Source organism: Mus caroli, unplaced genomic scaffold (assembly GCF_978045245.1).
Source record: "Mus caroli unplaced genomic scaffold, Mus_caroli_1 scaffold_17, whole genome shotgun sequence".
NCBI classification, from domain to species: domain Eukaryota; kingdom Metazoa; phylum Chordata; class Mammalia; order Rodentia; family Muridae; genus Mus; species Mus caroli.
Window position 1 is genome coordinate 52475355 of NW_028227272.1, and position 14449 is coordinate 52489803.

Consider the following 14449-nt stretch of genomic DNA (forward strand, 5'->3'; position numbering starts at 1 on the left):
GATATGAATATGAGATCTTGGGGATGATCAAAAAGTGAAAGGTTATAGTTTAATAGTAATGTATTGATGTGTCAATTTGACAAGGGGCCAATTGTCCTGGCTAGCAGTTTTTCAGCTTGACACAAGCTAGAGTCATCTGGGAGGGGGAATCTCAATTGAGAAAATGCCTTCATAAGATTACCCTGCAGGACAGTCTGTGGGAATCCTCTTGGTTTTCTTGATTGATGTGGGTGGGCCCTGCCCACTGTGGGCAGTACCGCCCCTATGCTGGTGTTTCTGAGTTGTATAAGAAAGCAAGCTGAGCATGTCATAGAAGCAATCCCCTAAGCATTCTCCCATGGGTTCTGCTCCATTTCCTGCCTCCGGGTTTCTCTGCTTACATTCTTACCCTGAGTTCCCTTGGAGAGGACTGAGGACGGGAACTGTAACCTGAAATAAACACTTTCCTTCTAAGTGACTTTTGCTGGGTGTTTTATCACACCAATAGAAACCTTCACTAGGACCTTAATTCTTAAAATGTACTGGGTTTTGAGCTGAGAATTATATTCACTGTTAGAGCTACATGCTGAAATGTATATACATAAAACATGCTGTCTGAAAATTTATCTTAAACAATCTGGGATATAGGTGAGTAGAGAGGTAGAGAGAGATAAAGATATGTCATTCTGTGATCATTATGAAATTGAGCAATGGACATACCAAGTGCATTCTACTTCTCCATCATTAGCTTTTTAAAAAATTCTATAATAAGATTATGGAAATTGTCTAAATATATTGCCTCAGATAATATACAGAAGCAAAATAATAATAGACTTTATGTTTTTGTCCCAAGTAATTTTTTTCTGCTTTTATTCCAAGTAATTCAACTATATTGATATCTAAAAACAGTAAGAATTTAACTGGACAAGAATTAGCCAAAATTGGTAAAAATCATGGAGACAATATATGTCTTTATAATCGCTATAAGATTATATAAGCGATATTTTTAAGATTAATCTCATTCTTAAAATATTAGTTAATGGTAATTTGAAAGCCACCTGCATTAGTTACTTTTCTCACAACTACGATCAAACACGAACAAGAAACAATTAAAAAAAAATGAAGGGCTTATTTTGGCTTACAGTTCATAGAGAGATACAGTCTACCATGGTGACTGTATGAGGTGGCTCTTCACTGCTTCTGCAGTCAGGAAGTCGAGGACAGACAGGCAGTAGGGCTAGGCTACTAAACCTTAAGTGCTACCCTCAGTGACTCACTTTCTCCAGCAGGATATCACCTCTTAGAGGTTTCACAACTCTCAAAACTACATTACCAGTTAGGGACCACATGCTCAAAGGTATGCGCCAGTGAAGGACATTCCATTTTCAAACCATGCCACCATCAAAGGTATGAGCCAATGAAGGAAATTCCATGCTTAGACCATGTGACCATCATCATTACTAGGATATGAACTAACAGAAGATAAAACAATTGTGCATGGGGTTGGTTTGGTTTGGTTTGGTTTGGTTTGGTTTGGTTTGGTTTGGTTTGGTTTGGTTTGGCGTGGGAGTTTAAAATCCCATACAATTGTTTAATGTAGGGTTATATTATTTTATTAAACATATTATGAGTCTCTTACTTAAGTCTTAGGGGAAATCATATACCATGGGAAATATCATTCTTCCCAAATAAAGTTAACTGACAGAATATAGGCAAAATAATATGACTACAAACTAAAGTTCAATGTCTTGTTAGAAAATACTATTGGGAGATAGAAAAATGTTGCAGATTTGGAGAAATGAGCATTGTTCAGTATAGGAAGTTTTCCACAAAGTTGGATACAATTATCATTTGGTGTTTATAGAGTACTCTAGACTTAAAATACGGCATATATAAAAGCACTTGGCCTAAAGAGATGAATCAATTGGTAAAGTGCTTGCCACACACACACACACACACACACACACACACAAACACACACAAAGCTAAGCATGGTAGTAAGCTTCTAATCAAAACACTGCCTGTCCTAGTTGATGAACTTTAGGCCAATGTGAGGTACCATTTCCAAAGTTAACAAAAACAAAACCACAAAAAACCCAAGGTGATTTGATATATAGTTGGTCTGCTCTTCTAAAATACCAAATGCTTTAATAAAAGCAGAGGCAATAAATTTGAAAGAGATGAAAAATAAGATTATATGGGAAAGTTTGGGGAGAGGAAAGGAAAGAAGGTAATGGGGTAATTATATTCTCAAATCTCAAAAAATTAAAAGGTAATAAAAATAAAAAATGAACAACTCCTTAGGAACAACACTGGAGGTTGTCCTCTGGCCTCCATATCCACACATATGCATGTGCACCACACTCAGGAGCATACACACAAACTACCTATAATAAAATGTAATGCAGTACACTAATTTTCTTGAGAGCAGTCACACAAAGCGTTTATCCAGAGATTTATTCTATTCATAACTATTGTCCATTATGCATATGCATGAGTGTATAAATGTAGTATAAGCTATTGATGGAGTCAATGCTTTGAATACAATAAAAAGCAATAATGACATCCAGCATAAGTCATAGAGAAAGCAAATCTCACAGAATTTATACACTCCATTATGCAAAGGCAAGCAATTATAACAGATGAAACAGACACGCACAAAGCGCTGCTGAATGTCAGCCATGTAACTGATTTAAGAAAAACAGTACCACAACAATAATTCGTGATGCGCTGGAGTGTAACCATGGAACTGTCCCTTATTCTGACTACTACATGTGAAAGAGTTCTATGACAAAGTACTTAAAGAATACCATACTCACTGATGATACCCAATTTTTTGTTTTCCAAAAATTTTCCAACTGTACTAAACTTGAAACATGTATGCTTATCAATAGAGTGCATCCTTGCACATAATTTTAAGTAAATGAATAGATTTTAAAAATATATATGTTCTTTTCTGTTAAAAGAGAAACTTCACTTTGTATCATATTTGTCTGCTTTCCTAAAAGTCTTGCTAAGTGGTATAAGGTGGCTCTCATTGTAGCCTGGATTTGCATGCCTCTGAGGATTAGTAATGCTGGAGGCCTTGTAATATACCTGATGACCATTTGTATGTTGTCTTTAGAGAAATGGCTGCTCAGACACTCTGGGTTCCTCATTGTGTGGTGATTCACTTGTGACTCGATGGTAGAAATATACAGTAGTGAACATGAACTCTGTCTGATATATGGCTCACACTATAAGGTACCTTACTCATTTTATGTGTTTCCTTTCCATTTGGCTATCAGTGTTCTTTGCTGTGCAGGAGTTTGGACGTATGTGGCAGTCCTCCTTTTCCTTGTTACTTGTTCTTCTGATATCACAACCAAGAAATCATTGCCTAGCCCAGTGTTATAAAACTTTTTCCGTCTGTTCTCTTCTGAGGGTTTGCATCTGGAAAATAGCAATTGTAGAGCTTGAAACGAGAGCCCTTGAGCATTTGGAGTGGGAATGCAAACTAGTACAACCTTAGTGGAAAATAATATGGTCTATCTTCAAAAAAAAATTAAAAATAAATCTAATGTATGGTTCAGTGATCCGATTTCAGAATATATAAATGCAAAAGAAAAACATTAAGTCGAAATTCCAAAAATCACTACCACTCTCATGTTGACCTTAGAATTATTCACAATCAGCAAGCTATAGGAACGATCTAAGTATGAGTCAAGGCATGCATCATCTTACCTATATGTGAGCCCTAAAAAAAACAAACAAAAGCCTGCCAATGTGTGTCCACCTGGGCAATAGTGGCCTGATTGTTGTGAGGTAACTAACCACCCACTAATTGGATTTTAGGCTGCCTTATGGGAGAGAATCCAAGTCAGGTACTGTAGCCTCAGTAAACAGCCCAGGCTTAAGGAGGCCAGAGGCCCAAGAGGGAAATTTTCTATGGCTGTTTAACTAAGTTGACATAACACTAAATTGCCTTCTAAATATCTAAGTTCTTACACATTGATAAAAGCTACTCTTAAATATAATCAGAGAAGCCACTTTTTTTTTGCAGTGAACAGTAGTGCCCTCAGAGGCTCATGGTTGCATAAGATGCTGAGATTAAGTAACAGTTGAGTTCTCCAACCAAAACAAGACATCACACCCTCTAATTACTTTCATTTAAGTACTGAAGAACAATGAAGAAGAGGGCAATGGAAGTAGGAAATAATCAGAAGATAAGGTGAAGGGCTTAAAAATGGCACCCTCTCTACATTACAATTACAACATAGCTCATGAGGCCATACCTCATGACTGTTCACTACAGTTACACTCTGGGAGAGCCAGAACAACTATCTTCAGTTGTATCTGAAGCCTACCAGGCTTTCGTGGATAACTCCAAACCCACGGTCATAGAGATGGCCTTACTTAAACTCAGTGGCTCACAAAACAAAACAAATAGATGTGAATCTAAGATATAAATTTGTCAGGCTGAAGATATGGCTCAGCAGTTAAGAGCACTGACTGCTCTTCCAAAGGTCCTGAGTTCAATTCCCATGGTGGCTCACAACCATTTGTAATGGGATCAGATGCCCTCTTGTGGTATGTCAGAAGACAGTAATAGTGCACTCATATACATAAAATAAATAAGTAATTCTTGAAAGAAAGAAATTTGTACAGGGGACAGATATTCATAATAGGGAAATGGTTGAGAGTAGCCAGTATGTATTATATTTATGTGTGAAGTTGTTAAAGGACAAATTTCATTATATAGTCATTTAAAGGATGCAAAGTAGGAGAAATAGTCTTCCCCAGGGAAGAGCACGCCAATTCATTACCCAATACCAAATAGTTAGTCCTGAAAATATATGCATACAAGTAACATTATAGGGACTGACCAAGGTGTGTGTGTGTGTGTGTGTGTGTGTGTGTGTATGTGTGTGTAGTATTTAAAAAAATAAAGTCCGGGCGTGGTGGTATAATTCCTTGACATATGCTGAACAAATTCAACATACTCTCCCACAGCACCTTGCTCAGACATGTTCATTGCTGCTTTAGCCACAATAGCTAAGAAATGGAAACAACTTAAATGTTCTTCTAAGATGAATGAATAGCAAAAATATGGTACATATATACTATAAAATATGATTTAGCTGTAAAGAAAATTGAAATCATGAACTTTGCAGGTAAATAGATTGAACTAGGAAAGATCATATTAAGTGAGGTAACCCAGACCCTAAGAGACAAATTCTTCATGTTCTTTCTAATAGGAGGCTCCTAGCTCCAAACTTTCAGGTGTGAGTATATAGCCTGAACCGACTACAGAAACCCAGAAAGTATAAAGGGACCATTGTCAGGATATGGAAGGTGAGGAATAATGCAGGTGGGTGTGGACTGCTATCTATATGCAGATGAGGGCAGGCACAAGGTGAGGTGGGAGCCTGCAGTGGAAAAGGAAGGCCGGCTGGGGATTTTAGAGAGACAGAGGGAGAGAGGATAGAGGGAAAAGGAAGGAAGATAAAGGAAGAAAAGGATGATCCAGATTCAGCATGGCCTTAAATAGCCACAGGTAGCTATGACTATCTTATAAGGGATGGGTAATTGCAGGACAACTTGTCTTATCTAGGTGGGCAATTTATATCATTATCAATTGGCTTTGAAATTATTGTGTGGGCATCTTGTGAATTGAGAATTTATTGATATGTAAATCTGATTAATTAATTATAAACTTCTAGAGTTTTGGTTTACTGGGTTAAAGGGATTTGGGTCAACTAGCCCAAAGGGGTAGATGGCTGAGAAGGCAGAAGTGGCACTGAGGTGGGCAAACTGGAGCTGGAAAGACTGCCTTATGGAAGTAGCCCAGAGGTGGAGAGAAGCCGGGCAGAGAGTAGCTGGGTATAGCACAGATGGTACAGTTCTTTTTTAATATTTTCCACAACCGGTGGGAATAGCAGAAAACAAATAATCTGATCAGAAAAATGGGGAAATTAATGAGCCTCTAATTATAGAGAGGAAGAAGAAAGATGAATAAAGTTGAAAAAGGAAGAACGGTAAAATAACAGTAACAATATCTTAAAAAGTTAAAGCACTTGGACTATTAACTATCTACCACCTCCCCCACAAGAAAACTAAAATACACACAAATCATTGTATAAATACAGATACATGGTTTGAATGAAAATTTCTCATCTAGACTGATAAGGCTCCCTCCAATATCCAAAGATCATCTAACAAAAACCTGGGCATGGGAAGCCCTCTTTTGAGTTGTTGCCCAGGATTATCCAAGAGATTCCTGAAACCTTACAGACTATTGCCATTTTCCTTGGTTCCACCACCCAGGAATGAAAGGTAAGTTTCTATTTCTTTTAAAGGCATCATATACTTCAGATACAGGGCCCAGAGGCTCCTGAGCTAGAACTGATGTCTAAATGTCTCCTCCCTGAGTACTAGTTTTCATGCCACCAAAAGATGTCATGCAAGCTTTCGAAGGAGGGAAGAAACCAACAGTCTTATCCAGGTGTAATGTTTATGAATCACAAAAATGACCAGCATGGCACAATAACCTTAGCAGTGCAATAGTGGCACACATGCCTCAGACGTAACCAACAGCTCTCTAACTGGACTTCAAGCCAGCTCATCCAAGGGAATCCAAGCTTGATGCTGGAAACCAAGCTAACTACTCAGTGCTATTGAAGTGATGGGTCTTAAAAGAAAGCCTACAACTACTGATTCTAAGCTAAGACAATTCCAAACTGCATTCTAAGTATTTGTTCTTGTACCCACAGATAAATATAGTCTTTACCTACCCCTCATCAGGAAAACTTCTCTTTGCAACAGACATAGAGCATTACAGAAAACCACAACCAACTGAAATGCCATGTTGTGGAGATAATGGATATATCTAAAAACAATCCCCGCATGTGAGGTTCATGGGACATTGCAGAACAGGGAAAGATTATAAGAGCCAGAGAATCAGGGAGTTTGCTGTGAGACTGTTTCTCCCAGTAATGTCAGACGCTATGCTCACAAATTCTCAACAACTTGACTGCCTAAGCATGGGCTGACCAAGGATAGCAGTAGACACTCCAAAAGGGATAGGTGAAAGCCCTTGTGGCCTCAATCCGCACAAAGAACTATAGACAAAGACTGCCGAGGGTGGGAGAGACAGTCTTCCCCCAGGGAAGAGCATACAAATCAGTTGTCCAATACCAAGTGGTTGGCCTTGAACAAATGTTTAATGTTTTATAAAACAAGTAGCATTATAAAAACAGAGTGGGTTCTATTTAGGAATATATCTATATTCAAGTCAAGGTCACAGAAACAGAGATCAGAACGGCAGTTGCCAGCATCAGGAGGAAGTGGGGTAGATGTTCAAGGATAATTTTCCAATAAACAAGTCATAAGACATGTTGTACCTATAGTTATCAACACTGCAGTGTGTGGTCTAAAAACTTTTTAAGGAAGTAAATTTCGATCACTTTGTCACAACTTCTTAAGGGCCACAAATTTTATCTCAAGGATAAAAGAACCTCTGGTGGAATCACCATGCCGGACCTAAGCTCTACTACAGAGCAATTGTGATAAAAACTGCATGGTACTGGTATAGTGACAGACAAATAGACCAATGGAATAGAATTGAAGACCCAGAAATGAACCCACACACCTATGGTCACTTGATCTTCGACAAGGGAGCTAAAAACATCCAGTGGAAGAAAGACAGCATTTTCAACAAATGGTGCTGGCACAACTGGTTGTTAACATGTAGAAGAATGCGAATCGATCCATTCCTATCTCCTTGTACTAAGGTCAAGTCTAAGTGGATCAAGGAACTTCACATAAAACCAGAGACACTGAAACTTATAGAGGAGAAAGTGGGGAAAAGCCTTGAAGATATGGGCACAGGGGAAAAATTCCTGAATAGAACAGTAATGGCTTGTGCTGTAAGATCGAGAATTGACAAGTGGGACCTCATGAAACTACAAAGCTTCTGCAAGGCTAAAGACACCATCAATAAGACAAAAAAACCACCGACAGATTGGGAAAGGATCTTCACCTATCCTAAATCAGATAAGGGACTAATATCCAATATATATAAAGAACTCAAGAAGGTGGACTCCAGAAAGTCAAATAACCCCATTAAAAAATGGGGCTCAGAACTGAACAAAGAATTCTCACCTGAGGAATACCGAATGGCAGAGAAACACCTGAAAAAATGTTCAACATCCTTAATCATCAGGGAAATGCAAATCAAAACAACCCTGAGATTCCACCTCACACCAGTCAGAATGGCTAAGATCAAAAATTCAGGCGACAGCAGTTGCTGGCGAGGATGTGGAGAAAGAGGAACACTCCTCCATTGTTGGTGGGATTGCAAGCTTGTACAACCACTCTGGAAATCAGTCTGGCGGTTCCTCAGAAAATTGGACATAGTACTACCGGAGGATCCAGCAATACCTCTCCTGGGCATATATCCAGAAGATGTCCCAACCGGTAAAAAGGACACATGTTCCACTATGTTCATAGCAGCCCTATTTATAATAGCCAGAAGCTGGAAAGAACCCAGATGTCCCTCAACAGAGGAATGGATACAGAAATTATGGTACATTTACACAATGGAGTACTACTCAGCTATTAAAAAGAATGAATTTATGAAATTCCTAGCCAAATGGATGGACCTGGAGGGCATCATCTTGAGTGAAGTAACACAATCACAAAAGAACTCACACAATATGTATTCACTGATAAGTGGATATTAGCCCAAAACTTAGGATACCCAAGATTTAAGATACAATTTGCTAAACGCATGAAACTCAAGAAGAATGAAGACCAAAGTGTGGACACTGTGCACCTTCTTAGAATTGGGAACAAAACACCCAGGGAAGGAGTTACAGAGACAAAGTTCGGAGTGGTGATGAAAGGATGGACCATTTAGAGACTGCCGTATCCAGGGATCCATCCCATAATCAACTTCTAAACGCTGACACCATTACATACACTAGCAAGATTTTGCTGAAAGGACCCAAATATAGCTGTCTCTTGTGAGACGATGCTGGGGCCTAGCAAACACAGGAGTGGATGTTCACAGTCAGCTATTGGATGTATCACAGGGCTCCCAATGGAGAAGCTAGAGAAAGTACCCAAGGAGCTAAAGGGATCTGCAACCCTATTGTTGGAACAACATGATGTACTAACTAGAACCCCGGAGCTCTTGTCTCTAGCTGCATATGTATCGAAAGATGGCCTAGTCAGCCATCAATGGAAAGAGAGGCCCATTGGACTTGCAAACTTTATATGCCCCAATATAGGGGAATGCCAGGGCCAAAAGAATGGGAATGGGTGGGTAGGGAAGTGGGGGGCGCTATGGGGGACTTTTGGGATAGCATTGGAAACGTAATTGAGGAAAATATGTAATAAAAATATTAAAAAAATAAATAAAAAAAAAAGTTTAAAAAAAAAAAAAAAAAAAAAAAGAAGCTTCCAGGCCTAGGCCTAGGGATAGTTATATAGAAAAGCTCACGGCTCAGCCCAAGCTATGCATTCGTAAGGCTTGGGTACGGCTCTCATCTCACTTCACCACTTCATCATAAGAAATAAAAGTGACATTTATCTTTGCAAACTCAAAAAAAAAAAAAAAAGGAAGTAAATTTCGATCACTTTGTCACAACTTCTTAAGGGCCACAAATTTTACAATGGTGATAAATGAAGACAGAGCTGATATTTTCAAAAGAACATGTGGGAGAAATATTTTGAAAATGAAGGGTGATGAACATTGTGCCAATGCACTTGTGTTTCTACTCTACATAATTTGCATCACATATAAAGCTAATTCATCTGAATATTTAAGAACCTGAAAACAAAACTGTCTAACTTGGTTTAAAATCCTCCAAAAGATTCATAAAGGAAGATAAGTAATGCAAGCTTCTTTCAACAAAACTCTAGCATTATCAGTGTATGAGATTTATAAATGGGAGTGATACAGTGATATCAAATGGTACACTATTTAATTTGTATGTCTAGGTTGATGTAAGGCATCTCTTTTCTCATATTTTGTCACTAAATTCAAGCGTAGAAATGAACTATACTGAGAGTTCTTTGTTTCTAAATGTCACATTGATTTAAAATATAACACAAGTATTAATTGTTAATATTGACAAAATCATCATTTCTACTATAAAATCACTAATTTTGTCTCACTCTTAAATCCCATTTTATATGCATTCTATAATTTATCATAATTATATCTTGATTTTAAAACAAATATCCATTTTTGGTAGAGTCGACTAATTTATTGGATGGAATACCTCTAGGATTCTGTTGGGAGCTATTAAGACAACACAATTGTCCTGATCTCTGAATTGGGCCTCTCCCCCCGAGAAGAAAAGGGGGTCAAAAGTGGGCCACCAACTCACCACTCAGAGAACAACCACAGATTGTTCCAGCCCTAAGTCAGCGCTGGATGTCCTGACCTCAAGATGTACCCTGATACCGCCAAGTTCCTGCTTCCCAGTGTAGTCGCCAAAAGAAAACTTTCCACTGTCCCATCCCTCCTGCTGAGAAGTACTTCCCCTTTTGCTTGTGCATTTAAACCTTGGGCCTGGCTAATACATTGGAACCTTGATGCCACTCAGAATGTTTCTGTGTCATTATTCGCACAAGGTTCTCGTCTCTCTCTACCCCCCAATTTGGTTCTTAGGAGAAGGTCCCCTCGAGACCCTTGAATAACTGAACCTGCTGGACGGGTCAGGATTCAAGTTAGAGAGAAAGCCAAAGGCAGCATTTTGCTCTGTTTTAAACACCTCCAGACTGTGGGCCTTCCTTCTCCCCAGGGCTCGTTGGCCACCAGCCCATCAGGACAAAGGAACAGAGTTGCTGAACAGTGTTTCGGGTGGTTCTGAGATGTCTCATTAGCATGGGGAGGCACTCCAGGAATCTCAGGTGCTAGCTGAACAGGTTCTTATCAGGAGAAAGAAAGCAAAACCTGTATCTAACCAAGACTACACAACATTCTCAAGGTAAAGGGTATGGGGGTTTTGAGCTCCCCAGACAAGGTCAGGGAAGGAGAAGCCCTGCTGGTAAAGAGAGTCTGACCTTCTGCACCAGGCTCAGGGCTTTCAGATGTCAGACTTCAACCTTAATTAGCAGGGTTTCTCCTCCACACAGGGCCCCAGTCCCTTTAACTGTAGAAATAAAAGCAAGTAAAAGTTTAAAGGACAATCATAGGCTGACAAGAAACAAAGGGAATCGCAAAGCATCAGTACAGAAAGTGTGGTTAAGGTAGCCAGAGTGTAGTCTTTGGTGGATGCTAAAAGAGATGGGATGAGAGCCTCCCACCTGATCAAAGAACAAGGATTCCTCCCCCTGCCCTCACAATGCATCACATGCACACCCTGTTTTGTGAAGAATCAGGAAAAGCTCTACTTTCGAGGTAGATATTATTCCTGAGAAGGAGTTGTGATTAGATCAGTTCAGATAATTTACAATGTGACAGTTCTCTTCCTCTCTCTTCCAACAATGTAAATTTCCTCTAAGCAAATAAATAAAGAAGAGCCTTCTCAAAAAACAAAGGCTTCAGAGGGAGTAATCTATTCAACCAATAACTATGTCATTTAAGAATGACAGCTGTTTGACTGAAGAGATGGCCCAGCAGTTAAGAGCACTAGCTGCTCTTCCAGAGGTCCTGAGTTCACTTCCCAGAAACCACGTAGAAGATCTCACATCCTCTTCTGGCATACAGATAGAGCACTCATATACATAAATAAACAAATCTTTTTAAAAATAGTTTTAAAAAAGAATAATTGCTATTCATTGCCAAAATAAAAATTTTCTAACTAGGAGGCTTTCTCAATTTTTAATGAGGAATCAAAGTAAGAAATGAATTATAATATTGGGCATACATTTGATCCCAGCATTTAGGAAGCAGAGGCAGGTGGATTTCTGTGAGTTCAAGACTAACCTGGTCTATATAGCAGCTTCCAAGATATCTAGAGTTACATAGAAATACAATTAATTAATTAATTAACAAATAAATAAGACTGTATCCCAATTCACAAAACAATTTTCTCTTATTATAGAGAATATATCTGTTCCATTAAAACAAATTTGACCATGACTTTCTAAATGACTTTTCTTTCCACTAATAAACCCACACCTTCAATTTGAAGGACACTGAATTAGTGTCTGTCACCTACTCAGCCGCCATGCCTCCAGCATCCTCTACACATCTACAACAATGTTACTGTTCTCCTTCTTGTACTGTATTATTATTCCATATGTTTGTAAAATTGAACAAGCTGTCCTTCCAAATGAATATGTCTGCAAAGTTTTACTGTTCCCATAAGCCTTTGAAGGAGGGTTATGACCAAAAAGGAGGCAATGACCAAAATGATTTGGTCCTTGGAGAACAGACAGCACCGCTAAGAGTTGAATCAGAAGGCAACGTTAAGAGTAAAGTCTTCTGCTCTGTGAGAAACACAGCAGTGTGAAAAAGTGATTACAGAACACATAAAGCACTTGCTGTGTACAAAGGACCAACCTTTCCATCACCCTCACCTATATCTCTATCAGCTCAACGAGATAAGGACTATTTGGCTGACCCCATTTCACAGATGAAGAAAGGAGGTAGTTTGGCCAGCTTACTCTGTCATGGTAGCTCTTAACCATTGTCTTGCCTACCCCCAAAATCCTTCCTTTTAAAATATTAACATTTTCTATTTGCATTCATGTCAACCAATATTTAACAGAGAGGAAGGGAAACATCGTAACTAGAACACAACATCATAATTGGCATAAAACGTTGTCCTGCAACACAGAGAAACGGAGCATCTTCACGGGTTGAATGATGAGGAATAACTGCCCAGGTATTTTTTTTTTCTCTGCCTCTGCGCTACAGTGAACCTCGGGCAAACCATGTGACCTCTCTGAGCTTCAGCATGTTTATCTTCAGATTAGATGGTTGAGAGAGAAGGTCTCGAAAGACTCACTACCTCAAACATTCTAAGAGTCTGAAAGCTGCTCAGGAGAAAATGAAGCCCAAATCAAGAGAACAATATAAGTAACATAAGTAGCAAAAATAAATAAACGAATAAATATTTTTTTAAAAAAAGAGGTGCAAACAAAGGAGTTGAAATAGGGGAGAGGAGGGAAAAGGAGACCCACATGGAAAAAGGCTCTTAGATGATGGTGTTGAATTACTGAGTTTGCTGGGTGGGGCTATTAAAGAAAGCACTACTTGGTGACAATGGCACATGCATTTAATCCCAGTACTTAGGAGGCAGAGGCTGGCTGATCTCTGCTTGAGTTCGAAGGTTAGGCCAGCCTGGTCTCCAAAGAGAGTTCCAAGACAGCCAGGACTACACAAAGAAAGCCTGTCTCAAAGAAACCAAATAAAGGATAGATAGATAGATAGATAGATAGATAGATAGATAGATAGATAGATAGATAGATAGATAGATAGATAGATAGACAAGAAGTGTTATTAAAATGTAATACCTTTTATATAACGTGTTGCTTTCAAATAACAATAAGAGCCAAGTCCAGTGGGAGGCAACTAACTACAGCATGAGGTAGACAGGTAATACTGGGGGGTCGGGGAGGGTGAAGGAACACAGGCTGGAGAGCTGGGGAAGTGCTTAGGAGGGACGGGGTTTCCTGGGTGGAGGCTGCAGGGGTGAACCGCGAATCCACAGGAAAGAAGAGCAGCACGCCCAGCGCCCAGCGGTGCTGAGCCAGGATCACGCATTCTTCACATGCCCCAGATATCTGCTGTCATGGTCATCTCACGCCCAATCCTTCACTCTGTCCTTAGAAACATCTGGCAGGCTAGGGTTGAAACTGTGGGGTGAAAGTCAGCCAAGAATGTCTGGAAATGAGTTACTTCTCAGATTTAATTATTTCTCAAAACCTGTCTGGAAAGAGGAATGACCTGGAGCCCTTTCCTGCCTCCTTCTGGAAATGGAGAGAACCCAAAACATCTGAAAGCGTCTAAAAGTTTTGCTGGACATGAATCTCCTGGGTAAACTAATGTTTTTGATTTGAACATAAATCAGATCAGGTTTTTTGTTGTTGTTATTGTTGTTCTTTTTACCGGGTGGGTCTCTTATTGAAGACAATCCCAAGGGGACAACATGAAATCACAGGTCCATAGACCTTACTCTCCAGGGAAAGGCGTGTCTGCTTTCTTACCAACTCCAGGTCTGATGTAGGCAGAAGTTCCTGATCTGGGCCTCTTCCAGATTTTACGTTTGTGAGAGTCAACCAGAGGCCTGAAGCATCTGGAACATTTTAATATCATAAGTTCTGATCTTCCTCATGTATTTGAGAAGTGAAAATACCTGGGCAGTTATTCCTTATCATTCAACCCGTGAAGATGCTCCGTTTCTCTGTGATGTAGGACAACGTTTTACTCCGATTATGATGTGTTCTAGTTACAATGTTTCCCTTTCTCTCTGTTAAATATTCTGCTTCTTGCTGTCTGAGTTATAGGAACTATTTTAAAGTCAGCATT

General features: G+C 39.3%; 1 long non-coding RNA gene across 1 annotated transcript in view; it reads right to left on the reverse strand.

Annotated features, from left to right (window-relative positions):
* Nucleotides 1–14245, reverse strand: part of LOC110311125 (uncharacterized) — an 85439-nt gene extending 71194 nt beyond the window's left edge. The window contains exon 1 of the long non-coding RNA XR_015045791.1: nt 14128–14245. This is a non-coding gene — a long non-coding RNA (uncharacterized LOC110311125). The remainder of the gene's footprint in view (nt 1–14127) is intronic.
* Between the last annotated feature and the right edge of the window lie 204 nt (nt 14246–14449).